The following is an 18,737-nucleotide window of genomic DNA, read 5'->3' on the forward strand; positions in this document are numbered from 1 at the left end:
ATGATGTCTGCCATTAGACCCACTACCTAAAGCCAGTTGTATGTTCCTTGGCTGTTCCTGAAGTCTTCACTTTGTCATTTGACAATTTATCCTCCTAGCAATCTTCTCTCCAATGAAGACAGCCATGCATATCTCATGAAGTGGCTAGGAAGATGACATGAAAACACGAATGTCGAGCCTGGACCTTAGTATCCATTTTTATGATGTTCTTAGCAGTTTTTTTCTCCAAGTAGGCAAGGTTCTCCATCTTCTTAGATGTCCATGCAGATCAGTTTGATTTTCCAGCCAAGCTTCAAGGAAGAGATTACAGTTCAATTCTCTGTATTCTGTGAAGCTTCAAAGTCCACTTGCCAAGGACACTGATGAAGGTAAATACTTTATTGAGACCTTTTTGATTATTTCAGACCTATTATTGGCCTAAAGTGCTAAACTAGGGCATGTCAGAGCATATATAACTAGGGGCTCCCAGTCACCATTATGTGCTAAGAACCTGAACTTTCCTGAGTACTTGGAGCCAGGAAAGAAGCATGAAGTGGCTTGCGCTCCTCGGGCTGGTGGTCTTTTCAGATTGCAGAATCATGTAAGTATGGAGACTGTAAGCCACATCATCTCTTTTCTGTGATTTTTCTTTTCATCTGATTATTCTTCTACTCATCAGCTTTAGAACAGAATGGAATATTTCCCTGACAATCTTAAAGTTAAACCCTTAAATACTGATAAGTACCTTGCTATAGGAACTGTGGGACCCAAGGTTCTTGGTGTAGATTTGCATAGTTGCACAACTCTGGGGTCCAGTCATGTCATGACCTATTGAAATTGGAACTCCTTGCAAGTGTTCAGTGCACAGTCAGTGCAGATGTAGGTGTGGTGCTGTGGAAAGCACTTTTCTCCCTTTTATTTAGCATGTTCTTTGTTCCCTCTCTACTTCAGTGTGTATATGTCTATGTCTGCATCTCTGCATCACTATCATGTATCTCTCCATCCCTTTGGAATTCTCTGTGAGTGTATTTCTCTCTGTGGTGTTTTCTTTTAACTTTTCTTTTAATTTTCTACATTTCCTGAACTTGTTCCCTATCTCCTGGATTCTTCTTTCAACTCTCTCTTCTCTTTCAACTTTGAGAAAGACTGGGAGAGCTAGTTATACACTGTTTTATATCTGACAAGCAGTGTGACCACAGCCAATTCACAAGTCTCTTGAATTTCAAATTCCTCCCTTGTAAAAGAGGACAGGAATCCCCCTTCTACCTCTTTCCCTGAGCTTCTATGAGAAGGATACAGTGGGACGGCAACAGCAGTGCTAGTGGCTGTCATTGTTGAGACTTCCTATTTATCAGGTACCTTATATCCATCACTTCACTTATCCCCAAGATATCCTATTCAGAGGGTTTGTATTGTTACATTCCACCATTTTACTGAAGGGGAGACTGAGACCCCACAGGGTCATATGGCTTACCCAACACTACAGAACAGAATCTTTATTCAAACCTGCATCTTTGCCATGGAATATGCATAAAATTCTTATAATAAGGTGACTCATAAAAATTATTAGAAAATACATAGTGCCATTGCAATGACAGTTATACCTTAACACTGACAGGTAATTGTAGCATCTTCTTTGTTTTCTTTGTCAAATGTTTGGTGAAAGAATATCTCTAAGGAAAGTGAAGACCATGAGAAATACCCTAAGTGAAAAAAACATGCTGAAAAATTTCCTGAAGGAATATGCTTACAGTCTGTCCCGAATGTCTTCTGGTGGCTCAAATATAATTATTCACCCCCTGAAGAACATCATGGATGTGAGTATTTTGGGAGGATGGCGCTCCACAGCGCCCCCTGGTGCTCTAACCTAGCACTGGGGCTCATCTGGAGGTGCCACGTGGGATGTTGGGGCTGGGGCTCCTGCAGGAGGCAGACACACTGGGCAAAAGGGGCCCCACCCAGAGGAGAAGGCACTATCATCCTTAACTCTTGTCTTGGTGACTGGGCCGAGAAATTACCAGGTGGCAGGTAAACATTCATTTCTGTATCAAAGATGTGTCATTAGTTTGAGGGAGATTGTTCCTTCAGAGGAGAAGGCAATGACAACCAACTACAGTACTCTTGCCTGGAAAAACCCAAGGACAGAGAGGCCTGGTAGGCTGCAGTCCATGGGGTCGCTAAGAGGCAGACACGACTGAGGACTTCACTTTCACTTTTCACTTTCCTGAATTGGAGAAGGAAATTTCAACCCATTCCAATGTTCTTGCCTGGAGAATCCCAGGGATGGTGGAGCCTGGTGGGCTGCTGTCTATGGGGTTGCACAGAATCATACACGACTGAAGCGATGCAGCAACAGAAGCATCAGCAACAGTTCCTTCTGAACTAAGGGAGTCAACTAGTTACAGATGAAGAGTGAATCATCTCTGATCAGAAAGTAGAACCAACTGCAAAGCAATTGTGAATCCCCAGGCAGAGGAATTCAGTTTCCAGAGATGCAAGAACCACAGAGGTAAAAAGTTACTGAACCCATATTCTGTGTAAGGCCATCAGAATCTAACATAGTCGTTACTGTTTTTAGATTAGAAAAAGGGCTTATTTTGTCTTCAAGAATGCCCAAGGCAGCCTGAGAGATAGGCAAAGAGTAAATACATTCAAATGAAAGGGTCACTTGTGTGGTGTTGATTGGATGTGGTCTGAGTTTAGAGGGAGTGGCTGGGGTTGATCAAGAAGGATCTCCTGGAGAAGGGGGTGCAAAGGCTGAGTTTGAAGAGACTACAGAGTTTCTCAAATGAAGGCACCAGGACTTCCCTGGGTGTCCAACCGTCCTGGAGGTCCAGTGGTTATGCCTCTGTGCTTCCAATGCAGAAAGTACCACTTCAATGCCTGGTCATAGAATCAATATCCTGCATACAATGTAGCACAGGAAAAAAAAAAAATCAAATGCAAGCACCTCTGTGATCAAAGGCTGTGAGCTTCACAGTGGTAGGAAAGTGATCTCAAGAGATATATGACACCCAAAGGGAGACATCAGTGTGGGAACAGAGGGTAGCCAGTTCTGTCCTAACCCACTCCCTCCTTCTCCCTGTAGATGCTCTACATGGGTAACGTCACCATTGGAACACACCCTCAGGAGTTCCAGGTTATCTTTGACACAGGCTTATCTGATTTGTGGGTGCCCTCCATCTTTTGCTAAAGTCCAGCCTGTTGTGAGTACAGACACTCCCTACCCAGACCATCCTTCACTTGCTCTGCCACCCTGTTTCCACCCTTGGCACCTGATGACACTCATCTCTTGTGTCTGCAGCTACATAACTTAGGTTCAGACATTACAAGTCTTCCACCTTCTGGCCTACCCAAAACACCTTCAGCATCGCCTATGGATCTGGGAGCATGAAAGGATTTCTTGTTTGTAACACCATTTGGATAACATGTAAAGAGAAGCTGAGTCAGGACTGGCTATGGAGTGACCCCTGCTTGCAAAACAGATGCAGGACCATCTGGCAGGACCCTTCCTAGCCTAACTCCCATAGATATTACCCACAGGATCCTGTCCCTGGGGAGGCAGTGTCCGTGGCGACACACGAGCAAATGGATTAGCTAACCCAGGGAGTGGCTTGAGGTGTGGACTTTCAGCTCCTCTGCTCATGAGCAGCTCAAGGTTCATTTTCCTGGGAGCGAGAAGAGGGAAAAAAGCTCCCACTTTTATATTGACAGACTGTTCCAGGCACTTTCAGGTAATAATTGGTTTAATCCTGCAACAACACAACATAGCAGGTGGTCTGATTAGCTCATGAGACATATGAGGAAACTGAGGTACAGACAGAAAGGGCCTTGCTGAGGGCCCACATGTGGTAAACGGTGGAGCTTGGTTGGCTTTTCTTGACTGAAGTTGCTGTAGGGTATTTACGGACAGTATAAAACTTCTATGGGGCCCTGGGGGTAGTCAAGGGCTTCAGGTATCCATAGTGGGACACTGGAGGCCAGAGATGTCAAGGGGCCTGATAAATGAGTTCTCACTCTAAGGTGCCTTTGAGAGTCTCATAAGACGTATGTCCTGCCTCCTCAAAGTACTTGAGTAGTTCCCCTCTCTCTCTTTCTCTGTCATACACACTCGCACAAATACATACATATCCCCAAAAGTGAATTTCCCAGGCAGCAGTTTCATAGATCCCTGCAAGCAAGACTGTGTTTTTGGCTTCCGTCTTCCTGGACAGATACAGAATCCACAGTACCTTAGAGAATTCAGTCCATTCCTGTCATTAGGTCATAGTGATGCCAGAGAAGGCTACCTTGCTCTCAACTCATTTTGTCCACAAGGGAGCACCAATGGGTCCTGGCCTGACTCTTGGTTGCCCCACCTGGACAGAAGCCACAAGGCCAATTTGACTCACTCAGGTGGTGTTTTTCAGAGGGGCAGATATTTTAAAATTCACAACCTCTCACAAATGGAACTCAAATTCCCCTCCCAGCTTGGTCTAACCATCTGAGGTCCAGCAAAGACACAGCCCTGCCGCAATTCTCTGAGGATCTAATGGCAATGCACCCCAGCCCAGTCCTAGCCCCACTTCATGTATCTTCTCTCCCACAGATTGGGGACTTTGTAAGTTCTGACCAGCTGCTCGGTCTAAACGTTGTGGCATATGGGTGTGAGGGTGTACCTTTTGATGGCATCTTGGGCTTGAACTACACCAATATATCTGTTTTTGAAGCCATCCCCATCTTTGACAACCTGAAGAATCATGGTGCCATTTCTGAGCCTGCTTTTGCCTTCTACTTGAGCAAGTACGTCTGAGATGGACAATACCTTTCTCTAAATTAGCTTTAAGATACTTTCCGTTGCACAAAAATTACAGAACACTTGATAAAGAAGAATCCTGAGAGATAATCTAACCCAGGATAAATATAGCCCCAGGGCCATACCTGGCTTCACCACTGGCTTTTATAAATAACATTTTACTGGAAGACAATGCTGCTCCTGGGCTCAAGACCAGTAACTTGGTCTAGGCGGGTGAGTGAGGAGGAAGACTAATGGAAGGCAACAGGAAACAAGTTGGAGGAAAAGGCAATAAGATTTGCTTATGAGTTTGATCAGGAAGGAAGGAGAAGGATGGTGGATATTTTTCCTTCTTCTTTAGCATTCCACTGGGAGCCCAGGACCAGCTACCCAATTTGCAGGAGCCAGTGAAAAATGAAAGTGTGGGACACAAAACAAACATGTGGGATCCATTGTTCAAGAAATATTAGGCATTTCAAGACAGGGAGAGTATAGGTGGGGTCCCTTCTGAGTGTGGGGCCCTTTGAACAGTAGAGGTCACAGGCCAGCGCAGCCAACTCTGGGTGACCTGAACCCACACCCTTAGAATGCCCAGGCTTTGATTTTCCTGAAAAATGACAAGCTAGACAAGGAGAAAGCCAATATGCTTCAGCATCGTGTCCTCTGAGTGTGTCTGAGCACTCAGGTCACAGGAGGTAGAGCATCTTCAGAAGACAGAGTGGGTGGAGCCTAGCCAAGTGACTCAGCTTCTAACCTCTTCTGTGTCACTCACTAGCTGGTAACTGACCTCGGTCTGGATCTCAATCTCTCCTAGCCTTGATTTTTGCATCTGTTTATGGGGACCTTATTAGGGCCTTGATGGGTGGACCAGCACAGCTCTCAGACAGTGCTGTTGTTACTGTCCTCCAACGATCCCCCCTCTCTTCTCTCTACACATGCATGGCGAAAGGCAGTGTGGTGATGTCTGGTGGGGTGGATAAATCCTACTACCAGGTAGCGCTCAGCTGGGTACCATTGATCCACGCGGGCAACTGGAGAGTACACATGGACTGGTAACCTCTCCCTCTGAGGGTCAGCCCAAGTGATGCTCCCGCTACCGTACATGGATACAGGCAGACACACACAAATACATCCTCAGACACACAGTCACACAGACATATACACCACTCACAACAACACAGACAGACACACAGACACATGGAAACACATAAGCAGACACATATAAACATACACAGACACATATAAACATGCATAGCTAGTCAGAGACACACAAACACTCACAGAGACACATACAAACACACATACAAACAAACACACAACCAGATAGATATGCAAACCACCCATGGGTTCATAATCCCCTGGCCTTCTGACCAGGGTTCTGACCAGGGTCCTAAAAGGGTTGGAGGGGTCTGTGCACCTGGGAGAGGGCTGCACCCACTGCCCTGTGAGGTGTGGAGCATGGTTAGGGGACTCTACATTGTGGTGAACAGAGGATCAGGGAGAATTTATCCAGCCTGAACAGAGATATAAGATGACCAGTTGTCTGGGGCTACCTCGGAAGTTCTCAGTACAGATAAATGTCAGTTTAAAAACAGGGAAAGTCCTCAGCAAATGGGTAGAACTGGTCTCCTAAGGGAGCAACTACTGAGCAGTGTGGAGAGATTTGCTGAAGTCTTAAGACTTGAAAGCAACTAATAAAAAAGACATCCCACGTTCATGGGCACACAGTAGGGCAGGGGCTATAACAGAGAATCAGGAAGGTGGGATCCAGGAGTGACCTGAGGACAAGAGGCATAATTGAGATGATTCTGTGTGATACCCTCAGACAAAAGCTAACCTGTCCTTTGGAGTTTCTGTGGGCTAGTCATGTATTTCCTGGCCAGGGTCTCAGGGTCTGAGCTGGTTGTAGGAGCAGTGCTTGGAGACACCCTCTCCCAGAGGAGCCCCTGTCTCCTACCACTATGAGAATCTGCTGCCCTCGCAAATCTCCATCTTCACTCTGAGATTGACCTGTTATTTGTTCCCCACAAGATACAGCTCTCTGGATGTTTCTCATTCATTATTCGCACAGTCTTCATTCACTCACTGAACAGACAAGCCTTGGGCATCCACTGTGTGCCAGGCACTTTAGGGAGGCAAGGAGAATAAAACTCGCCCTCCCATCTAAGAAGGCAGATGAACAGGGAATGAGACACACACATAGTGAATTGTGACTTTGGTACATGCTAGACATGAGAAAGTGTCTACAGAGACTGTCAAGAAAGTATACCAATAAACACCAGGGGAAAGACTTCCCTGAAACCATGACAATTAAGCTGGAATCTGGAAGATGAGAAGAAATTTGCTAGTCAAAGGGGAGGGGGCTCCTTTAGGAAGGAAGATCAGCTTGTATCAAGGTGCAAAAGAGCCTGGTGTATTCAAGTACTGCATTCAAGAATGTCAAGGAAGGTGCCGTGTAGGGAGCAAAGGAAAAGAGGGCAAGAGACAAAGGGCTGTTTAGAAGACAGTCAGGAAGGGGGAAGCTCTGGGGAGACTCAGAGTGACCTTGATCTCTGCTTTGTCACACTGTCTCTCAGCATCTCCATGAAAAGAAAGGTTATTGCTTGTTCTGGCGGCTGTGAGGCCCTTGTGGATACAGGGACATCACTGATCCTTGGCCCAAGAAGACTGGTCAATAACATCCAGAAGCTCATCGGCACCACACCACAGGGTTCGGAGGTGAAGGGTCATGCCCCAGGGTCACTCCCAGTCTCCACACACAAGAAGGATCTCCAGGGCCAACTTCTCTCCCTCTCTCTAATGGCACTATGTTCCATGTTTTGCAGTCAATACCCTGCCCTCTATTAGCTTCATAATCGATGGTATCAACTACCCAGTACCAGCTCAAGCCTAAGTCCTCAAGGTGAGGGGAGGACCCTGAGGGGTGGTTCTCAAATAGGAACTTGCAGGAACCCTTGGGCTGCTGCTGGGAAGAGGGTGCCCTCTGCAGGCCATCTCACACTATTGCAGATGCTGCTGAGCCTTGGGTCTTGCCAGAGCCTCCCACAATACGAACTACTTGAGAGTAAAGTGCCGTCTGGGACACTTTATTTCATCCTGAAATAAAGGTGGAGACACCATGCCATGCTGGCATGGTGGGAGTCACAAGGAGAGTGGAACACTCAGATTCTCAGTACTTAAAGAGCTTCAGTTCAATCTGAACCCTCAGATGGATGAAAACAGAAAGTCAGCTCTAAAAGTCCTTGAAATAAGTCATGTGACACTGGAATGGCTGGGGATAGTCCCAATGTGCTGTCCCACCATAGGGATTAACAGTCTCCCTTCCCTTCTCTCAGTTTTCCTCATTTGGATGATAAATTACATGGTCACCCTAGTTCTCAGATGCATCTTCCCCTAACTCTGGCCAGGTCCCCACTTTGTGAGTCAGGCTACCCAACCCCTCTGTGGAGAGGGTGAATAAAGGGTGCACAGTGACTGCTCAGCCCTGGCACAGGGTGGAGGCTTCATGTCAGCTCCCTAGGGGAGTTCAGAGCTGGCTGATGGGCTCAAAGAAGGCTTTGAGGATGGGAGAGAATTTCAGGAATTCTAAAAGTGTAAACTCATGGAGTCATATGGATGGTTGCTTGGTTCTAGGCAAAGCTGCACTGGATTCCATGCAAATGTCATCCCAAAGTGCTTTGCATTTGGGGTACTGGGGGCTTACTCGGGGTGATGAGGGCTATGGACTGACCGGTGGGGATGGGGAACCAGAGTAAGTTACCCACCCAAGCCTGGAGTGGCCAAAGTAGGTGAGTGCGGGCCGAAGGTGGCTTCCCAGAGTACCTGAGTTAAGTCTTCAAGAACGTGTTGTGGGCACTGCTCTATTTAAGATGGATAACCAACAACGAGTTACTGTGTAGCACGGTGAACTCCACTTAATTATATGACAACCTGGATGGGAGGGGTATTTTTGGGACCAGGATACCCGGATACATACGGTTGAGTCCGTTTACTGCCCACCTGAAACTCAGAATATTGTTAATCCGCTATACTCCAATACAAAATTAAGTTTTTAAATAAAGTACGGATTGTGGAGACGCAGGAGGAGAACCAGCATTCTCTTCAGAGAAAACAAGGAACAGGATGCAGAAGGAAAGAAACAGGGAGAGAGGAGAACTATGGACTCTTTTTCTTTTCTAAAAATTTTATTGAAGTGTGGCTAATCTTCAGTGTTACGTTAAGTTCTGCTGCACAGCAATGTGACTCAGTTATACACATACAGAAATATATATTCTTTTTCTTATTCTTTTTCATGTGGTTTATGACTGGATAGTTAATATATTTCTTTATGCTCTACAGTAGGTCTTTGTTGTTTATTATTCCTCTGTATCCCCACCTCTCAGTCCTCCCCTCTCCCACAGCCTTCCTCATGGCAACCTCATGTTTTGGCCCTTTTAGGTTGCTGATGAACTCTCATATCCCTTGCTAATGAGAAAATTCCTTGATACTTACCAAAAGAGGGAAATAAAACCAAGAGTTGTGCTGGGTCTGGATATTTGTGGGAGTCACACATAAGGGCTCATGCTGACTGGTGTGTGTCTCTGACTCCCCCAGGATTCTAGAGGCCACTGCTATACCACCTTTAAAGAGAACACAGTTAGGACATCTAGAGAGAACTGGATGCTGGGTGATGTCTTCCTGAGGCTGTATTTCTCAGTCTTTGATTGAGGAAATGACAGGATTGGCCTGGCAAAGGCAGTATAAATGCTTGGAGTGGTTCAGGAATCAGTAAGGCCACTCTGAGAAACACTAAATCACACTTAGGGTACTCCTGCTCAGGATGTTGGTGAACTGTATTTGGTGGTCTGCACACCCTATTCTCATTAAAGAATAAAGAGTTTCACTCATAATGGTGCTGAAACAGACAGGAGCCTTTGTTTGTGTCTGGGAGGTGTTCAATGATTGGGAAGGATCTAGAACCAAGTCTGAATCACAGTTGAGAGGAGCCCACCTCCACCTGGCTTCAAGGAAAGGGGAGACTCATTGAAGTGATTCTGGGAATCCAGGACACAAGACTCAGAGCAAATACAAAGATCTCAGGGACTGGACCCAAGAAATCAGTAGTCATCAGTTCTCTATTTCATACCCTGACTGTTTCATTCCCTCTTCTTTGATGGTCTTATCCTGACAACATTCTTCCTTAAGGCTTCTACACCTAGTGAGGGAATCCAAGCTACCTGCTCTAGGGTTTTGTATCCTGAAGTCATTTCCAATAAAGAAAGAAAATATTGAAGACATCAGAGTTCAAGGGTGTTCTCTGAATGACCCACCTCAGATCACATGTACAGTCCTAGATCAGCCATCCTGGCAGGGCCATGGGGTCCTATGATTGGCTTTACATGGTCTTGTGGCCCTGACCCAACAGCACACATGATTGTCAATTTCCTCCAGAACTACAAGACTGAAGCTGGGGAGAGGCAGCCCCAAGGATAGTGACTGGGAGATGGTCTAGGCCATGGAAGAGTTTGTGAACACCCACTGACTCCACCACCTCCTCATTCAGAGGAATTATAAGGGGTAATGAAATAGACTCTCTTCATCCCATCTCAGATGAACTTATCACTGGGCTTCTCCTCCAGGGGAGTTTGGGTGAGGTACTTCATGGAGAGCTGGTTCCCTTTTGTCCCACACCCAGTCACCAGGTCTCTGCCACATATGCCTGCTCTGTCCTTTCCAGTCCTACTTGGTAAGTGGTGGCCCCAGTGGATCCCTGAGCCACCCCCCTCCTCCAGAGCCTTCAGCCTTTCAGAGATTCTCCATGGGTGGGGCTACAAACTGTTTGCTTGGAGCTGCCATGGTTAGGCACTTTTACAGTGGAAGCATCCGTTCTTTCCACCTGGAGGCCCTCAGTAGATGCCTCAGCTGAGAGCAGGGGTCAGAGGTTGATTTCCTTTCTGATTGGTTTGATGTCCTTGTTGTATAAGGGACTCTCAAGAATCTTCTCAAGCACCACAGTTCAAAAGCTCAATTCTTTGGCATTCACCATTTCTTATGGTCCAGATATCCCATCTGTACCTGATTACTGGAAAAACCGTAGCTGTGACACTAGAGACCTCTGTAGCAAAGTGAGTCTTTGTGTTTTAATAAACAGTGCAGGTGTTTCATAGCCTTTCTTCCTTCCAAGGAGCAAGTGTCTTTGAATTTTGTGGCTCTAGTCAAGGTCCATAGTGATTTTGAAGCCCAAGAAAATAAAATCTGCCACTGTTTCCACTTTTCCCTCATCTATATGCCATGAAGTGGTGAGACTGGATGTCATGAATGTTGGGCATCTTTTTGTGAATAGTTTTTTGAATGTTGAGCTTAAGGTAGTTTTTTCATCTCCTCTCTTCATCGAGAGGCTCTTTAGCTCTTTTTTGCTTTCTGCTATTAGGGTGGTGTCATCTTCATATCTGTGGATGTTGATACTTCTCCCAGCAATCTTGATTCCAGCTTGGAATTTATCCAGACCAGCATATTGAATTATGTATCCTACATATAAGTTACATAACCAGAGTGACAATGTATATCTTGTCATTCTCCTTTCCCAATTTTAAATCTTTCAGTTGTTCCATGTCTGATTTTAACTGCCGCTTTTTGACCTACATACAGACTTGTTTGGAGAAAGGTAAGGTGATCTGGTACTCCCATTTCCTTAAGAATTTTCCAGAGTTTGTTATGGTTCATATATTGAAAGGCTTTAGCATAATCAGTGAAGCAGATGGAAATGTTTTTCTGGGTATCCCTTGCTTTCTCTATGATCCAATGGATGTTGGCAATTTGATCTCTGGTTCCTCAAACCAGTTTGTATATCTAGAAGTTCTCAGTTGATGTACTTTCGAAACTTAGGTTGAAAGATATTGAGCATTACCTTGCTAGCAAGTGAAATAAGCATGATGGTGTGATGGTGAGAGGGTAACTGGCAGGAAGGCCAGGGGTCTCCAAACAGAGGAAATAGCCTGCAAATGTCAGACATGTTTATCTCTCTTAAGCATCAGGAAGAAACAAACTAGCGATATTTTTTCCTTCTCTATACAAATTTAAAAGGAGGTCTCTCTTAAAATTCTGTGTTGCCATAATGACACCTGGTTCCACCTGAAATTAACTATTCTCAAACCTAGAGATAACCAATGCCTTTTTCTTATGGAAATATTTGTCTTAAGCTATGCTAATGTACTATGCATTTACCCCAAACTCTGTCTTCAAGTCAGTTCCGCCTTTTGGCTCAGAACCTACTTGACAAACATGTATGTTATACCCAGATATTATTCCTCTAATCTATGTAAATGAAACTATTTGTATGGTGATCTTCCCTTCTTCAAGATTCAAGTTAATCATTTTATGGCCCAGGATGAACAATTTGGTGCCAAGATTATCCCCAAATGCATCTTATGGGTGAGGGGCCTGGTGCCATTCTGAGTCTTAAGATATTCCTTTCTTTCATTAACAGACTGCTAGTGACTATATTGGAGATGGAAATGGCAGCCCACTGTAGTATTCTTGCCTGGAAAATCCCATGAATGGAGGAGCCTGGTAGGCTGCAGTCCATGGGGTCACTATGAGTCGGATACGACTGAGCAACTTCACTTTCACTTTCATGCATTGGAGAAGGAAATGGCAACCCACTCGAGTGTTCTTGCCTGGAGAATCCCATGGATGGGGGAGCCTGGTAGGCTGCTGTCTCTGGGGTCACACAGAGTTGGACATGACTGAAGTGACTTAGCAGTAGCAGTAGCAGTGACTATATAACATCCAGCTGAAGACTAGCGGGGGGGGGGTACTCTTTCTGCCCCCTTCTGATGCCTATGTCAGAAGCTTTCTCTATCTCCTTTATACTTTAATAAAACTTTATTACACAAAAGCTCTGAGGGTTCAAGCCTTGTCTCTGGCTCCGGATTGAATTCTTCTCCTTTGGGGCCAAGAATCCCGGCATCTTTGTATGATACAACAACATTTCAATAGGTTGAACATTCTTTGGAATTGCCTTTCTTTTGGACTGGAATGAAAACTGACCCTTTCCAGCATTGTGGCCACTGATGAGTTTTCCAAATTTGATGACATATTGAATGCAGCACTTTTACAGCCTCATTCTTTAGAATACTTAAACAGCTCAGCTGGAATTTCATCACCTTCCTTAGCTTTTCTTGTAGTGATGCTTTCTAAATAAAGCCCACTGGACTTCATACTCTAGTATATCTGGCTTTATGTGAGTGACCCCAGCATCATCCCTATCCCGGTCATATGACCATTTTTGTATAGTTCTTCTGTGCATTCTTGCCACCTCTTCTTAATCTCATCTACTTCTGTTATGTCGTCGACTTTTCTGTCTTTTATCGTGCCCATTTTTGCATGAATTGTTCTCTGGTATCTCCACTTTTCTTGAAGAGATCTATACTCTTTACAATTCTATTCTTTTCCTTTAATTCATGCACTTTTCACTTATTAAGACTTTCTTATCTCTCCTTGCTATTCTCTGGAAGTCTGCATTCTATTGGGTATAACTTTTCCTTTCTCCTTTGCCTTTCACTTCTCTTATTTTCTCAGCTATTTTTAAGGCCTCCTCAGGCAAGCACTTTGCCTTCTCACATTTATTTTTCTTGAGGATGGTTTTGATGACCACCTCCCATACCTCCATCCATTGTTCTTCAGGCTACCAGACCTAATCCCTTGAATCTATTTTTCATCTCCACTATATAATCATAAGGGATTTGATTTAGGTCATAGCAGAATGTTCTAGTGGTTTTCCTTACTTTCTTCAATTTAAACGTGAATATTGTTTGCTTCTGCCTAAACATTGCTTCCAGATCACCACCCACCACTCCCAGTGGGTGTGGAGCAAAACCACACAATTTGAGGACTGTTACCCTGGGTTTGTGGAGAAGGCAATGGCACCCTACTCCAGTACTCTTGCCTGGAAAATCCCATGGATGGAGGAGCCTGGTAGGCTGCAGTCCATGGGGTGGCTAAGAGTTGGACACGACTGAGTGACTTCAGTTTCACTTTTCACTTTCATGCATTGGAGAAGGAAATGGCAACCCACTCCAGTATTCTTGCCTGGAGAATCCCAGGGACGGGAGAGCCTAGTGGGCTGCCGTCTATGGGGTCGCACAGAGTCGGACATGACTGAAGCGACTTAGCAGCAGCAGCAACCTTGGGTTTGTGCTTGGCTTTTCACATACGTAGCTGTGTGAGCTTGATTAAGTCTCTTAACCTCAGTTTTCTCATCTGGAAAATGGGCACCATGATGATAATTCCACCTTCTAGATTGCATGTGTGCCTGCAAAGAGGAGGTGGCCCTGAGAGGGCCTCTTGGGTTCCTGAGTGTGGAACAAATATGAATTATTCTGCTACCTGTGAGAAAGAAATCTTCTGTTTAGCGGTTATGGCTGCCATCCCCAAGGCTAAATATTGATTCAAGCCAAATGACATCTATTTCTGAACCCTGACCGAGAACTCTGACTGAGCCGATGCTTCTGTTTTCTGGGCTCACACAAGAGGTAATGATTACTGGCTCAGATTACACCCTTCCTCAGCCTTACCAGTCAGCCTTTCCTTGTCAACTACTTCTCCCCTGAAATCACACTGCAAGGAGAGTCATAAAGGCTCTTGCTGTCTTGTCAGTTTCCCACATCTCCAGCATAGCAACAAGTAGGTGTTATGGCTACTTGTCATAGCAACAATTATGGCAACCTGTACAGTCCAATCTCAGCCTGTTAAATGAAACTGTTCCCATTTGGCCCCTCATGTTTAAATTACCTATAGTTGCCTTAGTAACCTTCCTATGCTTGCTGTTTAATGTCGAAATATGTGTGGACCTAATCTAGTTTCCTTTCCCAAGCATAATTTCAACCATGCAATTAAGTAACCAAACATTTAGTCATTGAACTACCCACAGGAATGGACAAAAGCAAACCACCCATTATGCATTTCTTGCTTGCCCCAAAACACCATAGAAGTGATCTGCTGAAACAAAGTGATACATTGGCATGTACACTCCAGAAGGGACACTTTTTCTCTGAATTTGTTTTCCATCTAGTGCAGAATGTCTACCATAAGTCTAGCCCTCCAGCAGCTGGTCACCTAATTTTTGCAGACTCAGCCCACTCCAGATCCCTTCCACATCCCTCAGTAAAATCTAGAGAACAGACTTAGTCCCACTTCTCACTCCTTAGGAAAACAGTTTTTTTTTTTTTTTTTTTTTTTTAGAAAACAATATTTGGTAACACTTTCAAAATCTTGTGCTCCTTGCCTTGGATTCATGGACCTGTAACAGAGGATGGGAAGCCTCCCCTTCCATCTAAATATTTCACCACTCCCACCAAGGCCACAGGCTTGACTGGACCCCAAAGACTTCTGCCTGCTCCCTGATGTCCTCTGTACATCAGTTCAGTTCAGTCTCTCAGTCATGTCCAGCTCTTTGCTATATCATGGAGTGCTGCATGCTAGGTTTCCCTGTCCATTACCAACTCCCGGAAATTGCTCAAACTCATGTTCATCAGGTCGGTGATGCCACCCAACAATTTCATCTTCTGTCTTCCCCTTTGCCTTCTGCCTTTAATCTTTCCCTGCATAAGGGTCTTTTCTAATGAGTCAGTTCTTCCCATCAGGTGGCCAAAGTATTGGAGGTTCAGCTTCAGCATCGGTCTTTCCAATGAATATTCAGGACTTATTTCCTTTAGCATGGACTGGTTGAATCTCCTTGCAGTCCAAGGGACTCTCAAGAGTCTTGTCCAACACCACAGTTTAAAAGCATCAATTCCTTGGTACTCAGCTTTCTTTATGGTCCGACTCTGACATTCAGTCATGACTTCTGGTAAAACGATAGCTTTGACTGTAAAGATCTTTGCTGATAAAGAAATGCCTCTGCTTTTTAGTATGCTGTCAGGTTTTTCATAGCTTTTCTTCCAAGATTTAGAGTCTTTTTCCCCCACAGCTGCAGTCACTATCTACAGTGATTTTGGAGCCCAGGAAAATAAAGTCTGTCACTGTTTTCATTGTTTTTCCAGATATCTGCCATGAAGTAATGGAACTCGATGCCATGATCTTCATTTTTTGATCTGTATATACCACATCCTGACCATCCCAAAGAAAAAGAAATGCAAAAAGGCAAAATGGTTGCCTGAGGAGGCCTTACAAATAACTTAGAAAAGAAGAGAAGCAAAAGGCAAAGGAGAAAAGAAAGGCATACCCATCTGAATGCAGAGTTCCAAAGAATAGCAAGAAGAGATTAAAAAATGTCTTCCTAAGTGATCAGTGCAAAGAAATAGAGGAAAACTTTAGAATGGTAAAGACCAGAGATGTCTTCAAGAAAATTAGAGATAGGGAGGGAATATTTCAGGCAAACATGGGCACAAAAAAAGAAAGAAATGGTACAGACCTAACAGAAGCAGAATATATTAAGAAGAGGTTGAAAGAATACATAGAACAACTGCACAAAAAAGATATTAATGACCCAGATAACCACGATGGTGTGATCACTCACCTATAGCTAGACAATCCTGAAATGTGAAGTCAAATGGGTCTTGAGAAGCATCACTACGAGCAAAGCTAGTGGAGGTGATGGCATTGCAGTAGAGCTATATCAGATCCTAAAAGATGATGCTGTTAAAGTGCTGCACTCAATATGCTAGAAAATGTGGAAAACTCAGCAGTGGCCACATGACTGGAAAGGTCGTTTTCCTTGCAATCCCGCAAAAAGGTGATTTCAAAGAATGTTCAACTACCACACAGTTGCACTCATCTCACATGCTACCAGAGTAATTTCTGCAAGCAAGTCTTGAACAGTACATGAACTGTGAAATTCCATATGTTCAAGCTGTATTTAGAAAAGGCAGAGGAGCCAGAGATCAAATTGTCAACATTCATTGGATAATAGAAAAAGCAAGAGATTTCTAGAAAAATAGCTACTTCTGCGTTATTGACCATGCAAAAGCCTTTGACTGTGTGGACCACAACAAACGGGAAAACTTACAGAGATGGGAATACCAGACCATCTTATCTGCCTTCTCCTTGGGCTGCAAGGAGATCCACCCAGTCATGCAAAAGGAAATCAATCCTGAATATTCATTGAAAGGACTGATGCTGAAATTGAACCTCTAATTCTTTGGCCAACTGATGTGAAGAACTGACTCATTAGAAAAAACCCTGTTACTGGGAAAGATTGAAGGCAGGAGGAGAAGAGAATGACAGAGGATGAGATGGTTGGATGGAATCACCAACTCGATGGACATAAATTTGCCCAAGCTCCAGGAGTTGGTGAAGAACAGCGAGCCTTGGCGTGCTGCAGTCCATGGGGTTGCAGAGTCAGACATGACTGAGCAACTGAACTGAACTGAACATACCACATAGCAAATACTATTTGTAATGGGCATGTTTCTCCAGCAAGACTGGGGCTCCCTAAGGCCCCAACACATATCCCCAGTCAAGTTTGCACCCATGCACAGAAGTCAGTGCTTAGCATTCACAAGACATTCAGTGAGTTCTGATTGCAGGGGGACCTCCATTTTGGTAGACATAGAGGAGTAAAGAACACATTTATCCTCCTGTCTCAAATAACTCCAAAGTAGAAAAGACAAATGAAAGAGCATTGTTTTATATTAAACATCTGGCAGGAGAGAGTGGATTCCTGAGGTGAGGAGCAAGAAGGAGAGTTCTACAATTGCCCCAATTCTAGGAATAGTTTCCAACACATACATGGAAGGTGTACCTAGGCAGAGACAAACAGTCTCCCCAAGAAGACAGATTTATGACTCTATATGGTTAGAGTTCACAGGAGAGAGCTACATACAGAGAACTGTGGGAAGGTACAGGTGATACCCTTCCAGGTTTCAGCAGAGTTGATAGTACTGGTCTGAATTATAGGGAACAATCCTTGAGTCTCAAATTGTACCAAGTCTAATTGTGTCCCCACCCACTAGCGTGGAAATTAGTCATTTTTAATTATAAATTTATTTATTTTAATTGAAGGCTAATTACAATATTGTATGATTTTGCCGTACATTGACATGAATCCAACATGGGTGTACACGTGTTCCCCATCCTGTACCCCTTTCCCACCTCCCTCCCCATACCATCCCTCTGGGTCATCCTAGTGCACCAGCCCTGAGCATCCTGTATCCTGCATCGAACCTGGGCTGGCCATTCGTTTCACATATGATATTATACATGTTTCAATGCCATCCTCCCAAATCATCCCACTCTCACCCTCTCCCACAGAGTCCAAAAGACTGTTCTATATATCTGTGTCTCTTTTGGTGTCTTGCATACTGGGTAATTGTTACCATCTTTCTAAATTCCATATATATGCATTAGTATACTGTATTGGTGTTTTTCTTTCTGGCTTACTTCACTCCATATAATAGGCTCCAGTTTCATCCACCTCATTAGAACTGATTCAAATGTCTTCTTTTTAATGGCTGAGTAATACTCCATCTGTATACGTATCACTGCTTTCTTATCCATTCATCTGCTGATGGACATCTAGGTTGCTCCCATGTCTTTGTCAGTTGCTTCATTTGCTATTATTTTCTCACAATCTGAAGGCTGTCTTTTCACCTTGCTTATAGTTTCCTTTGTTGTGCAGAAGATTTTAATTTTAATTAGGTCCCATTGTTTTCTTTTTGCTTTTATTTCCAATATTCTGGGAGGTGGGTCATAGAGGATCCTGCTGTGATTTATGTTGGAGAGTATTTTGCCTATGTTCTCCTTTAGGAGTTTTATAGTTTCTGGTCTTATGTTTAGATCTTTAATCCATTTTGAGTTTATTTTTGTGTATGGTGTTAGACAGTGTTCTAGTTTCATTCTTTTACAAGTGGTTGAGCAGTTTTCCCAGCACCACTTGTTAAAGAGATTGTCTTTTCTCCATTGTATGTTCTTGCCTCCTTTGTCAAAGATAAGGTGTCCATAGTTGCATGGATTTATCTCTGGGCTTTCTGTTTTGTTCCATTGATCTATATTTCTGTCTTTGGTG

General features: G+C 44.1%; 1 pseudogene; it reads left to right on the top strand.

Moving 5' to 3' along the window:
• The first annotated feature begins 485 nt into the window (after nucleotides 1–485).
• On the top strand, nucleotides 486–9,496 carry LOC147342097 (pregnancy-associated glycoprotein 1-like; annotated as a pseudogene).
• The last annotated feature ends 9,241 nt before the right edge of the window (nucleotides 9,497–18,737 follow it).

The sequence above is a fragment of the Bos grunniens genome, chromosome 29 (genome assembly GCF_055505025.1).
Source record: "Bos grunniens cultivar Pamir isolate PY7600 chromosome 29, Bosgru_T2T1.0, whole genome shotgun sequence".
NCBI classification, from domain to species: Eukaryota; Metazoa; Chordata; class Mammalia; order Artiodactyla; family Bovidae; genus Bos; species Bos grunniens.